Here is a 14,204-nt window from a genome sequence, read left to right on the forward strand (position 1 = left end):
TGCGAGGAGGGCAGTCTCGGTGCTGTGGTTGCTGCGGAATCCAGACTGGGAGGCGTCCAGGATGCAGTTCTCTTCGATGAAGGTCGTTAGTTGGGCGTTTACGAGTCTCTCGTGACTTTGGCGGTGAAGGGGAAGAGAGAGATGGGCCGGTAGTTTTTCAGGTCTGTCGGGTCGGCCGTTGGCTTCTTGAGGAGGGGTTTCACCTCCGACCGCTTCCAGTCATATGGGAAGATGCCAGACATGAGGGAGGCATTGATAGTCCGTCCTAGTTCGGGTGAGATGGCGATGGTGGCCCTGTGGAATATGTGATGTGGGCCGGGGTCTCTAGGGGCTCCTGAGTGGGTTTTCTTCATGGTCATGGTGATGTGTTCTACGGTGGTGGGATTCCAGGTCTTGATGTATGGCTTATTTGCGGCGTAGGTGGGTTGGTGTCAGGCATCGGTTCGCTGAAGTTGTTGTCCAGGACCTTGATCTTCAGATGGAAGTAGGAGCTGAGCTTGCCGCAGAGTTCCTGGGAAGGCGTGACGTCCAAAGCTTCACTGGGGGGTTTTGCAAACTGCTGCATGACGTGGAACAGTTCCTTGGCATTGGTCGTGTTGGTCGAGACTTTGTCTCTTATGAAGGTCCGTTTGGTGTCTCTTATGCGTGGGTGGTATTCCTTCAGGGCGCTCCTGTGGTTGTTCCGTGCTTCAGTCGTTTTCTGGTTTCACCAGGTTTTCTCTAGGCGTCTGCAGGAGTATCTGGCATCTTGCCGTTCTGTGGTGAACCAGGCGGCCTTCAGAGGGCGTTGTTTGACGGGGTGGCGGAAGGGTACGAGCTTGTCAGCACAGCAGGAGATCCAGCGGTGAAGTTCCATGGCTGCGGAGTTGGTGTCGGTCGTGGCACTTGGGGGGTCTAGGAGGAGGGTGGTGTTGAGGTGTTACCTTGCTCCAGTTCCTTTGTGGTGGGCACGGGGGGGCTTAGGTGCGGTGGTAGTGTTGAAGGTGAAATGGACGCAGTGGTGGTCCGTTCAGAGGGGCTGGGTGGTGTGGCTGAAACTGAAGTTTGTCCCTCCCATGAAGATGGGGTTGAGGGTGTGCCCAACTCTGTGGATGGGCGTGCTGACCAGCTGCTTCAGTTCGAGGTTGTTGAGGAGAGTGGTGGTGTCGGGGTCATTGCAGTTGTCCAGGTGGAAGTTCAGGTCCCCGAGTAGAATGTAATCTGTGGAGGTGATGGCGTGGGGAGCGTCAAGCTCGGCAAAGGTAGTTGCTGACTGGGTGCAAGGTCCCAGCAGGCTGTAGATGAGGGTGCCGCATAGCGTGTTCCTGGGGCTGGTCTGGATCTGGAAGTGGAGGTGTTCTGTGTTGGAGTGGGGATCACTCCTGCTGGATGTGGAGTGTTGGAGGTGGGTCTTGTGTACGATGGCGAGTCCTCCCCTTAGGCGGTGGGGGCGGTCCTTTCTCTGGATCTTGTAGCCGTCGGGGAAGGCAGTGGTGATGTCGGGCCGGAGGTGGCATTAGTCCAGGTTTCCGTGAAGAAGGTGACGTCCGGCGAGAGGGTGTTGCTCAGGTCCCAGATCTCTAAGGAGTGTCAGTGCAGGGGGCGCACATTGAGGAGAATGCATGTCAGGGTTTCGGCGGCGTGTGCGTCAGGCAGGACTTCGGCGGTTGTGGTGGTTTTGTCGATGGTGAAGGAACTGCGGCAGCGTCTGCACGGGAACTGTCCATGGGTGGTGTTAGGCAAGGAACTTTGGCAGTCGTTGTGTCTTACGGGGATGAGTGCATGGATTGCGGCGGAGTAGTAGCGGTGGGGTCCCAGAGATCCAGGTTCCCTGGTGCTGGTCGCGGTCGGTTCGCGTACGGGCACAGACGGGCTTGCCGTAGGCACGCCTTTGGAGGTCAGCTGTGCCACCGTGCAGCGGTCGCCATTAAGTAGGGGAGGGATGTGCAGCTGGGAGGCAGGAGCGGGAGCGGGGCAGGTTACGGCAGGAATCGAGGCAAAAGAGTACAACAGCAGAGGATAAGGGGTAATGGTGCTAAGTGGCAACAATAAGGGCACAATAACAAATAACAAGTAGCAAAACAGAGGGATAAATACAATAAAAATAGTTAGGGGGGTACAGTGATGAGTAAGCTACAAGGGGCACAATGCGGGGGAAAAAGAGAAATTACTGGCACAGGCAGCAACGAGGAGCAGCCTCAAACCCTGCCTCGGTGGGACTGCAGGCAGAGCACAGCACAGCAGAGCTGCTGGGGAAGAGCAGATCTCTGACCGAGGGTCAGTAAGTAGCATTTTCAATCCCAGGTGTTGCTTTTCAGGCTGAGGTCAGCACCATGAATGTTCACAAAGGTGGTGGGTCCCCTGGTAGCCTCGCTTCATCTGCAGGGGATTCGCCTGTTTCCTCATTTAAACAACTGACGGCCTGTCTACCTTGAGAGCATTCAGGTCTCTTTGTAGTAATTTGACTGATGCAGAAGATTTGGTGTCGAAATTGTATCAGATTTATTCTCTGGCCAGACCTTTGATAAAACATTTATTTCCCTTATGCAGTGATACTCAAAGTTGCCCTTTACATGCGGACCCCTAGGAAGCAGCAGCACTGGGCAGCAGTTTATTTGACTCAGCACTAATATATATATATATATTCACTGAAGAAGCCATAGGTTTCAGGGGCGTTATAGTTAGCTTGACTTTTCACTCGTACAAAACCATTGAAATTCCCCCGTTATAGTTAGTTCAGCTAACTATAATTAGCGCGCCCGCAATGCACTGCTGATGATGTCACATATTACATCACTCATGACATGGTCAGTGACATCACTCATGACATCACTGATGACATCTCAAATGACATCACTGATGGTAGGTATGTCCAGTAAGCGCCATTGCAGAGAGGTGTAAAAAGGGGCACGGCCTGCACCACCTCTCTGCAACGCAGAGCAGTGGCGCTAACTGGAAGCACCTGGTGGGCTAGTTGGCCCCCAGGGTCCCTCAGGATTGAAAGGGAATTATTTCCCCAACTTAAAACGCGCCACAGGGCGTGTTTGCACACGTCACCTCATGCCCCGTCCCCTCCCTTCAACACTGTGTAAACGCACCCTGTGGCCGTTCTAAGTTGAGAGATTAAGTCCCCTTGAATCCTAAGGGTCCCTAAGGTCAAACTAGCCCACTAGGTACCTCCAGTAAGTGCCACAGAGCTGCGTTGCATAGAGGTGTAAAAAGGGGCGTGGCCTCAGAACACCTGTCTGCAACGCAGCTCCCTGGCGCATACTGGAGATACCTGTTGGGCAAGATGGCCTTCAGGGACCCTCAGTATTGAAGGGGAATCAATTCCCCAACTTACAACTGGCCAGGGGGCGCGTTTGCAGAGTGCTGCACGGAGGGGGCGTGGCCTCCGGCGCAATGCCGGTCTTTTATTTATTTTATTTTTTTAAGAAGGAGGGCTGTGTGGCCCCCTTCTTTTTCTAATTTATTGGCCCTGGGGACCCCACCCCCCAGGGCCTGCACCCTAATTTTTTTTGTTGAAAAAAATTAATCGGCCCCGGGGACCCCAACCGGCCTCTTTTTTAAAAAATATTTTTTTAGAGGGGGGCTGCGTCTGCGTTGCCCCCCTCCTCAGGCCACTTATGGCCCCGGGGACCCCATCCCCTGGGGCCGGCCTTTGTTTTTTATTATTTTAAAAAAATATATATTTATAGAAACACCTAGGACATCCTGGAAAAACTGTATGTACCTATCACCATGACGATGTGCGTGATATTCATTAAAAGGCGACTATACATACAATGAATCAACGTGGAATGTATTTACACCGCTAGTGAAGCTCTGACGTGTCTGACGCCCTACCGTGCCTAATCCCGGCACCCCCACCGGTCGGTACTCTCTAAGTAGACACCCTTGTCGTTTATTTATACAAACATGGGTAGCTATTGACCGGCACATTTAATACACACGCACACCAAGCCATTCAAAGGGGATTCGACAAAAATTCGACCAAACTATGCAAGAATCCCCCCTCACGGTTAATAAAACACACATCCACCGCCGGATGTGTAATACTTTTAATTTTACTCTCTGGAAAGGAGACGAACCTCACTTGAAAGTCACAGCGTGCTCCTGGCTGAGCCCAATGCTGTGTTACACCCACCAGTGCTCGCCGAGTGCCACACACCTCTGTGTTGTATTCCACCAGCTAGTGCGTATGCTATGACACTCTCCAGCCCATGTGCACTGTAACACCACCCCGTGAATATGTCATGCCACACTTGCCTTCGCACGGGTTATATTGCCCCATCTAACGTACCTTCCTCGATGCCTATGTTATAACGCACAGTGCTATGCCATACATATAACAATCTGGGATCCATATCTTTGTCACAGTGCATATGCAACGTTACACTCCCCAGCACATATTTTATATTACAACTTTAGAGACTAGTTAGGTTACACAACACTGCCCTGTGCATATTACACTCCAAGGCGCATATCGCATAGCACGCACTAGTGCCTGTGCTATCTCGCGCTCTCCAATGAATCTGTCATTGCGCACAATGTATTGCATATTATATTTCACGCCCCGGTTCATCTTATATCACACTTTTTGGTGCATAGTTTATACCATATACTATATTTAGTTTTCATTTTCAATCGTGCTCTCAGGACTATGTTCTATATAACACTGCGTCCACCTACCCTTTTCACGGGCATTACATTTTGCAATGGGGGATGGAGGGTCAGGGGGTGTTTCTGCCAAGTGAGCCTGGAGTCACAATCACAAACGTCCTCTTCTTCATGAATAAAAGTGAGATTATGCTGCATACTTGTTCATATTTTAAGTAGTTCGCACAGACACACATTTTAAAAATAATAAAGTTCCAAATACCCACCTTCTCTGAACAGTTAGCTTGCTGCCCCATCCACCTCCTCCCTATCCTCTTTGTCTTAATCCACGGACTAGCCTCCTCCTTCCTGCCATGCATGGTCTGATGTGCTGCCACTGCCCTCCATTTAGCATGATGTACCAGTCCACTCCTCCTGCCCTCCATTGCCCAATTCTATGGCCCATCATTGACCTCCTGCTTATCCCCTATTCTCCTTCCCCCTGCCCTCTGATGTCTTTGTGCATGCCCCTGCTCCATCCTTTTTGCCCACCATGTTCCATGGACCTGCCACTCCTATCTACTCTGAGTGTTCTGTTGAGTGGCCACTCCCCTCCCACCTGCCTAGCATTGCAGATGACTGTAACCTGTCCCTGCCACCTCCACCCTGCCTGTCCACATGCCATGCCCCTATCCCCTTCCTCCTGTCCTCCATGGTCCATTTTACTGCCACACCCTTCTGCCCTCCCTGGTCTGTTGTGCTGCAACTGCTCCTCCTTCCTGTCCCTCACGGTCTGTTGTGAGGCCCCTTCCCCTGACCTCTCTTGTCTGTGCCCAGGTCCTGACCCTCCCTTCTATCCTCCATGGTCCTTTGTGCATGCCCCTGCACCCTCCTTCTTGCCCATCATAGACATTGTGCTGCCACTAACTCTCCCACTTGCCATGCATGGTCTTCTGTGCTGCCATGGCCCCTCCCACCTTCCCTGTGTGGTCAGCTAGCTGCCCCATACCCCCTCCCACCTTCCCTCCATGGTCTGTGTGTGCGCCATCATAGTCTCACTGTTGCTCTCCATGGTGTGTCTTGTTTATAGTGCCCATCCTGCCTGACCTCCATGGTCATCTTGCTGCTCCTGCCATGCCCCCTTGCCCCCAGCCCTCTGTTTCCATGTGCAGACCCCTATTCCCTCCCTCCTGGCTTGTCTGTTCCATTGTAATGCCCCTGATCGGTCCCTCCTGCCCTTTATGGTCTGTTATGCTGCAGCTTTCCTCCTGTCTGTCCATTATAGTCACCTAGCTACCATTGCCTCTTTCCCCTCTGTTCTCTGTTGTCCATGTGCATGGTCCTGTCCCCTCCCTATTGCTTTCTATGGATTGTTGTGCTGCACTCCCGTCCCGCATGCGCTGTGTGGTGTATTGTGCTGCTGCAAACCCTGATGCCTGCCCTGTAGGGTCAGTTTGGCACACCTCTCCATGTCCCTCCGGTCATCTGTTATCCAAGTCCATGTCCCTGCCCCAATTCCTCCTGCCTACCATGATTCAATGGACCATACTTGCGAACATTTTGAACTTGGTAAGAGGGAGATTTTGAAAAAAAACTGGGGTTTTGATTTTCCCCTTTGAGTTACATTGAAAAAGAGGAGATTGTAGACAGGAGACAGATCAAATAAAGCCCATCTGAGCTTAAAAACATTGGACGTTTCCTGGCTGAAACGGGTCTGTTGGCATGTATGGTTGTACTACCACTGCCTCTTCCTTCTGCCCACAATGGTCTAATATATTGCCACAGCCTCTCTTGCCAGTCCTGTATTGTTGGTTTGTTGCCCCTTCCCCCCTTTCCACTGCCCTCCATAGTCTGTTGTGCTGCCACTGCCCTTCCTGCCTGCCCAGTGTGGTCAAATTGTTGCCTCTGCACTCTCCTACCTGCCTTCAATTTTCAGAGTCCGTGCCCCTGGCCTCTGCCTCTCAACAGTATCCTAATGAACAACTAGATTGCTAACATTCTATATTTATTACAAAAGTGTGGAACGCCTGACGTCATCTTGATGTAATCAAAACTGTAATACTTAGAGTATTTCCTTTAGAAATTACATATATGAGAGGATCTTATTTGCATCAAAATTATGGTTAGTGCTCTAAAAGACTAAAATGAGGACATATTTTCTGAGTTTTCAAATAGCGACAAAGAACTTTTAAATTATTTGTAATCTTTATGTTTTTTTATCCAGTTGACCACTTGATTAAATGTTGCACCTTGGCGAGAGGATGTGGTGTTACTTCCAGAGCTGCAGACTTTGCAACTGGGGAACCAGGTTGGAGTTTCTGCTTCAGCTCAACATTCTGTGATTGTGGTCAAATCACTTACTCTCCCCATGTCTAAAACCAAAATGAATTTGATCTTGTGTGATGTAACCAATGCTCATGTAAAGCATTCCAATACCTGACAAGTCTGCACTATATAAAACTGCAAATACACAAAAAATAAGTGTTTTGCACACTTCTGTCATTGGGCTACATGTGGGCTACATCTGGGTGATATTTGTACTGCATTTAGGCTCTTTTGTGTCTGGTGGCCATCTTGGGAGATTTATTTGTTATGAAGTTTCCTAATTTCCTCATTTACTGCAGTCTCCTCAGTAGGAAATGCTTTCAGTTTTTTACTTTGATTCCATCATGAAGGTATTCAGATATGTCACATATTTGCCATAAATTCTGAATGTTAGCACTCTAGTTGCTCATTAGATCACTGTAGTAAAGCTACTGCTCACCACGGAAGTCTGCTGCTGGTATTAAAAGTGCATGTTTCAGTCTGCATATCAGAATTTTTTAATGAAATAGAAGAGGATTTGAGAAGTCACTCAAAATGTGCCCTAATTTTTCTTTCTTCAGCACTAATCATAATTTCTATGGCAAAATGAACCCCCTCATTGTGTTCCTTTTTAAATTAAATATTTTAAGTGTTACCAGTGTATTCCAATCAAGATGGCTTCAGGTGTGCCATACTTTTGTCATAAGTAAGACAGTAAGCGCTCTAGTTGTTCATAAGAACATTCTGGGACATTCTGTCATTAGGCTATACTTGGGATACATCTGGGTGATATTTGGGCTACATTTGGGCTCTTTTGTCTCTGGTGGACATCTTGGGAGATTTATTTGTTCTGAAGTTTTCTAATTTCCTCATTTACTGCAGTCTCCTCAGTGGGAATACTTTCAGTTTTTTATTTTGGTTCCATCAAGAAGGCATTCAGATGTGTCATACATTTGCCATAAATTCTGAATGTTAGCACTCTAGTTGCTCATTAGATCACTGTAGTAAAACTACTGCTCACCAGGGAAATCTGCTGCTGGTATTCAAAGTGCATGTTTCAGTCTGCATGTCAGAATTTGTTTATGAAATAGAAGAGGATTTGAGAAGTCAAAATATGCCCTAATTTTTCTTTCTGCAGAACTAATCATAATTTCTATGGCAAAATGAACCCCCTCATTTAGTTCCTTTGTAAATTAAATGTTTTAACTGTTACCACTTTATTCCAATCAAGATGGCTTCAGGTGTGCCATACTTTTGTCATAAGTAAGATTGTTAGCGCTCTAGTTGTTCGTTAGAACACTCTGGGACATTTTGTCATTGGGTATACTTGGGCTACATCTGGGTGATATTTGGGCTTCATTTGGGCTCTTTTGTCTCTGGTGACCTTCTTGGGAGATTTATTTGTTATGAAGTTTCCCAATTTCCTCATTTACTGCAGTCTCCTCAGTAGGAAATACTTTCAGTTTTTTACTTGGTTCCATCAAGAAGGCATTCAGATGTGTCACACATTTGCCATAAATTCTGAATGTTAGCACTCTAGTTGCTCATTAGATCACTGTACTAAAGCTACTGCTCACCAGGGAAGTCTGCTGCTGGTATTCAAAGTGTATGTTTCAGTCTGCATGTCAGAATTTTTTTATGACATCGAAGAGGATTTGAGAAGTCAAAATGTGCCCTAATTTTTCTTTCTGCAGCACTAATCATAATTTCTATGGCAAAATGAATCCCCTCATTGTGTTCCTTTGTAAATTAAATGTTTTAAGTGTTACCACTTTATTCCATTCAAGATGACTTCTGGTGTGCCATACTTTTGTCATAAGTAAGACTGTTAGCGCTCTAGTTGTTCGTTAGAACACTCTGGGACATTCTGTCATTGGGCTATACTTGGGCTACATCTGGGTGATATTTGGGCTACATTTGGGCTCTTTTGTCTCTGGAGGCCATTTTGGGAGACTTATTTGTTATGATGTTTCCTAATTTCCTCATTTACTACAGTCTCCTCAGTAGGAAATACTTTCAGTTTTTTACTTTGGTTCCATCAAGAAGGCATTCAGATGTGTCACACATTTGCCATAAATTCAGAATGTTAGCACTCAAGTTGCTTATTAGATCACTGTAGTAAAGCTACTGCTCACCAGGGAAGTCTGCTGCTGGTATTGAAAGTGCATGTTTCAGTCTGCATGTCAGAATTTTTTAATGAAATAGAAGAGGTTTTGAGAAGTCACTCAAAATGTGCCCTAATTTTTCTTTCTGCAGCACTAATCATAATTTCTATGGCAAAATGAACCCCCTCATTTTGTTCCTTTTTAAATTAAATGTTTTAAGAATTAACACTTTATTCCAACCAAGATGGCTTCAGGTGTGCCATACGTTTGTCATAAGTAGGACTGTTAGCGCTCTAGTTGTTCTTTAGAACACTCTGGGAAGCTGCAGTAGAACACAAAGGAATCAACTGACAGTCTCTGCCCTTGTTGGATGTACACGTTTTACTGAGAATGTCAGACTTCATTCTCACATGACTGAGAAAGATAATGTGAATTTACAGAAAATATGCTCTCAGTTAGCTTATAGATCACCTTCCAAACCTCTGTGGGAAAAGCATGAGAAAATAGTTTTCTCTCAAACATGATTCATGATAACACAGCAGAAGGCCTTTTCACATGGTAAAATCACCTTAGAACACACCACAATTCCTAAAATGATTATGGTACCATCAACAAATGATTTATAATGTAACTAAAGTCTTAAAACCTTCTATTAACTGCAATGCTTTTTAATGAGGTGCTATCATGTATATTGTTCCCAAGATGGCTGCCAACACTTCTTGGATGAAGTGCTGACAGCCAATCAGATCTCACGATGAGATGTGTGGTTAGGCTCCGCCCAGATATAAATGTGATTTTACTTTTGATTTTCTCGGGAACTACTGAACGGATTTACACCATTTAAGCAAAAGGCACATGCCTGACCTGAGGACTACCTCTTTGCCTAATTTCAAGTAATTCTGTTCAGGTAAATATAGTTAGGACCTATTTTCCATAGGAAATCTGCAACATTCTATTTGGAATAACGTTGGCGCCGATTGATGAATATATATATATATATATATATATATATATATATATATATATATATATATATATATATATATATATATATATATATATATATATATATATATTTATATATATTATCTACTGGCGGTCGCCAGTAGATAGTTATAGTTAGGACCGAGTTTCCGTAGGAAATCTCAAAATTCGATTTTGAATAACTTTGGTGTCGGTTGACGAATCCTTCAAAATTTTCAAAACTAATGGGGCGCTCCGCTCAACTCCTACCCTGAAAGTCTCGGGGTGATTCGTCAAGCGGGGGCCGAGAAAAAAGGGGATCCCAAAACGCGTTTTCCCCATGCATTTTCCCATAGGACTTTTAGTCGAAGGTACAGCCCGAACGGCTGAACAGAATTACTTGAAATTTGGCAAAGAGGTAGTCCTCAGGTCAGGGATATGCCTTTTGCATATATTGTGTCAATCTGTTCAGTAGTTCCTGAGAAAACTGCAGTTAAAAGCACATAAATATCTATAGCCGCGCACCGTGCGCGCACGGTGCCGTGCGCGAGCGTAATTCTCATTGGTGGTTACATGTCAGTCAACATTTGAATCGGTCGAAATCAGGAAGTGTTGTCCGCCATTTTGTGTGTGACAGTGAAAAAGAAAGGTGGAGAACGTGAAAAGGGGGCAGGGTTCAGATTTCTTGACCCCCTAGCTTTTGTCTGGGGGTCCCTGAAGGACCATGAAGGGTGAAAAAAACCTTTTATTTTCTTTTTTAAAAATCGCGGGGTGCGCGCACCGTACGCACACCCCGTGAGGTGCGCGCTCGGTGCACGCATGGCGGAATCATGAAAAAAATAGAATTAAAAATCAAATTTAAGTGTTTAGATGTTAGGTGGCTCTAGAAAGAGCCGTTGTGTTAATTGAGGGACAGAGGAACAAAAAACATGGCAAAAATTATAGGGTGCCGCACGAGTGCTGCTGTATCTTGCTCTCTATTAGGGGAATGCTGGTGTCCCCATAAGAGAGAAGAGCATTACACGCATTGCACCGTATATGAACCCTCTTAAACAGAGGGTGTATATCCAGAGGAATCGAAGCAGGTGAAGCTGCCGCCGCAGATGAAGTGCTCGGCTGAGCTGCCGATGATATGCTCGGCTGAGTTGCTGCGGATGTGCTCGGCTGAGCTGCTGGAGGGTTTTCTCTAGCAGCTCGAGCATAAGCCACAGGATGTACATCTCTAACGTGCCTGATCATAGTGAAGATACTAAAAGAGTATTTCTTTTTAGGATCTCCTCTTGATAAGACACGATCACAAAGAGTGCAGGTGACTTTTGGAGCATTCACCTTCTTCTGCCCGTCTGGAAATGTAAAAAATTGCCATATAAAAGAGTCTTTCTGTTTCTGGCTCACAAGGGTCTCCTGCTCACTCCCAGAAGATGACTGCTGCTCTGCCATTCTCAAGTACTGGAGTACTGGAAAAGCTGATCAGCTCCTTCTCCCAGGGAATCAGAAGTAATAATGAGGGGAGTGGGTGTGTTGTTGGAAGTTTCTGGAACTGAAACTACTATAAACCAATGAAAAGTGTTGTTTCTTATTCACATGACCTGAAACTACTATAAATCAATGAAAAGTGTTGTTTCTAAATGACATGACTTGCCGTGCGCGCATGGTGCGCGCACGGTGCGCGCACAGAGCACGCACGCATGCGCATACGGAGCACACGCGCATGCGCGTACGCGCACGGAGCACGCACGCATGCGCGTACGGAGCACGCGCGCATGCGCGCACGGAGCATGCGCGCATGCGCGTACAGAGCACGTGCGTATGCGCGTACGGAGCACGTGTGTACGGTCTAAAACACTTACAAAAAAAAATAAAAAATTAAAAGTGTTTATAAGTTTATAGAAGATATTAACTATGCTGTTCAACTCTATCCAAATAAAAAAAACTAAGCCATTCCATATTACAGGATAAAGTTAATCTATAACTATATATATAGGTAGCTTATTGTAAAATAAATATTTAAAAAATATAATATTACATTCATAAATTAGCATTTAAAAAACCTTGTAAATTCACTTAAAAAACCATAGGTTTCACACACGTTATAGTTAGGAATTAGCATTTAAAAAACATTTGAAATTCACTAAAAAAACTATAGGTTTCACACACATGACAGTTAGGAATTAGCATTTAAAAAACCTTGCAAATTCACTGAAAAAACCATAGGTTTCACACACGTTATAGTTAGGAATTAGCATTTAAAAGACCTTGCAAATTCACTGAAAAAACCATAGGTTTCACACATGTTATAGTTAGCTGGACATTTCACTCGGAAAAAAACCAATGAAATTCCCCCGTTATAGTTAGTTCAGCTAACTATAACTCGCGCGCCCGCAATCCATTGCTGATGACGTCACATATTACATCACTCATGACATGGTCAGTGACATCACTCATGACATCACTGATGACATCTCAAATGACATCACTGATGACATCACTGATGACGTCATCCATGTGATAAATTTCCACATCTTCTCACACCCATTCTCAAAACCATACATACTGCAATACCAATAACTACATACCCACTTATTAACTCTTAGGTCTACATACACCTCCACTCATTCACCTGTACAGTCACTCATACTTACAGTCACAACATACAAAATTATCATATGCATTTATACACCTATATAGACACTCACACACTACCAATCATCCATAGAGGTACTCTCACACCTACTCAGTCATGCAAATAATCACACTCCCATTTACTCACCTATGCGTTTATACACACTCAAGTTCACTTACTCATAAAAATAGTATCACATTCTTATGCTCTTATAGAATCATTGATACAAGCACACACTCATCCATACAGTCACTCTCACAATCACACACTCTTACATCTACCCACTTATATACTCTTACACGCATATATACTGCCTTTCACATATGTAGTTAGTCACAAATGTACCACTGAGATATACATTCAATCCCTAACACACCCATACATACACTCACTCAACCATACAGTCCATCACAGATGCACTCTTAAAACCATGCACCCATAGAATCACCCACTCACACATCTATGCATAGAGTCACACACACCCTACCCACACAAACACTCAGGAACCCATACTGATACTGAGACAAGCAATCAATAACTCATTGTTCTGCTTGGGTTTTCGGATCGGGTGGAACCCGCTCTACAGAGCCCTTCTGACCCAAAACAGAACGTTACCCCCTCCCTAGGGTCTTTTTACACCTAAATAACCACATATATACGTACCACCTAAGGACAGGGAATTCCTATTATATATATATATATCAAGACCTCACAGCCTCACAATCTCAGCAACCACAGTCTCGCGGCCTTAGGCAGACCCAGAATCTCCTACCCATTCGGCAGCGACACACACACGATCTCGCGACCTCAGTCAGGTCCAGAATCTCCTACCCATTCGGCAGCGACACACACGATCTCGCGACCTCAGTCAGGTCCAGAATCTCCTACCCATTCGGCAGCGACACACAAAGTCTCGCGACCTGGGTCAGGTCCAGAATCTCCTACCCATCCGGTAGCAACACACAAAGTCTCGCGACCTGGGTCAGGTCCAGAATCTCCTACCCATTCGGTAGCAACACACAAAGTCTCGCGACCTGGGTCAGGTCCAGAATCTCCTACCCATTCGGCAGCGACACACTCACGATCTCGCGGCCTCAGTCAGACCCAGAATCTCCTACCCATCCGGTAGCAACACACAAAGTCTCGCGACCTGGGTCAGGTCCAGAATCTCCTACCCATTCGGTAGCAACACACAAAGTCTCGCGACCTGGGTCAGGTCCAGAATCTCCTACCCATTCGGCAGCGACACACTCACGATCTCGCGGCCTCAGTCAGACCCAGAATCTCCTACCTACACGGCAGCCTTAGCACGAGCTCATCCTATTAGTACACGACAGGGGAATTGGGACTATATATCAGATCACACAAAGACTATTAGTGGAGCACAACCTGTTCTCTAGTTCGAGGGGCTTGTTTTCCCCCTCATCCAGTTACCACTTACCTGACCAGGATTAACCTCTGTTCATTTTAAGGCAACTCTGACTAAAGACTAGGCTATCCTCCTATACAAAAGTACACAACACATGCTAACGTACAATAAGCTAAATACTTTATTTAAATGCCACATGCACATTTACGGAACACATCATACATATATAACCTGCAAGGAAAGTAAAAGATTAAGTTATACA

This window comes from Triturus cristatus, chromosome 3_1 (assembly GCF_964204655.1).
Source record: "Triturus cristatus chromosome 3_1, aTriCri1.1, whole genome shotgun sequence".
Classification (NCBI taxonomy): domain Eukaryota; kingdom Metazoa; phylum Chordata; class Amphibia; order Caudata; family Salamandridae; genus Triturus; species Triturus cristatus.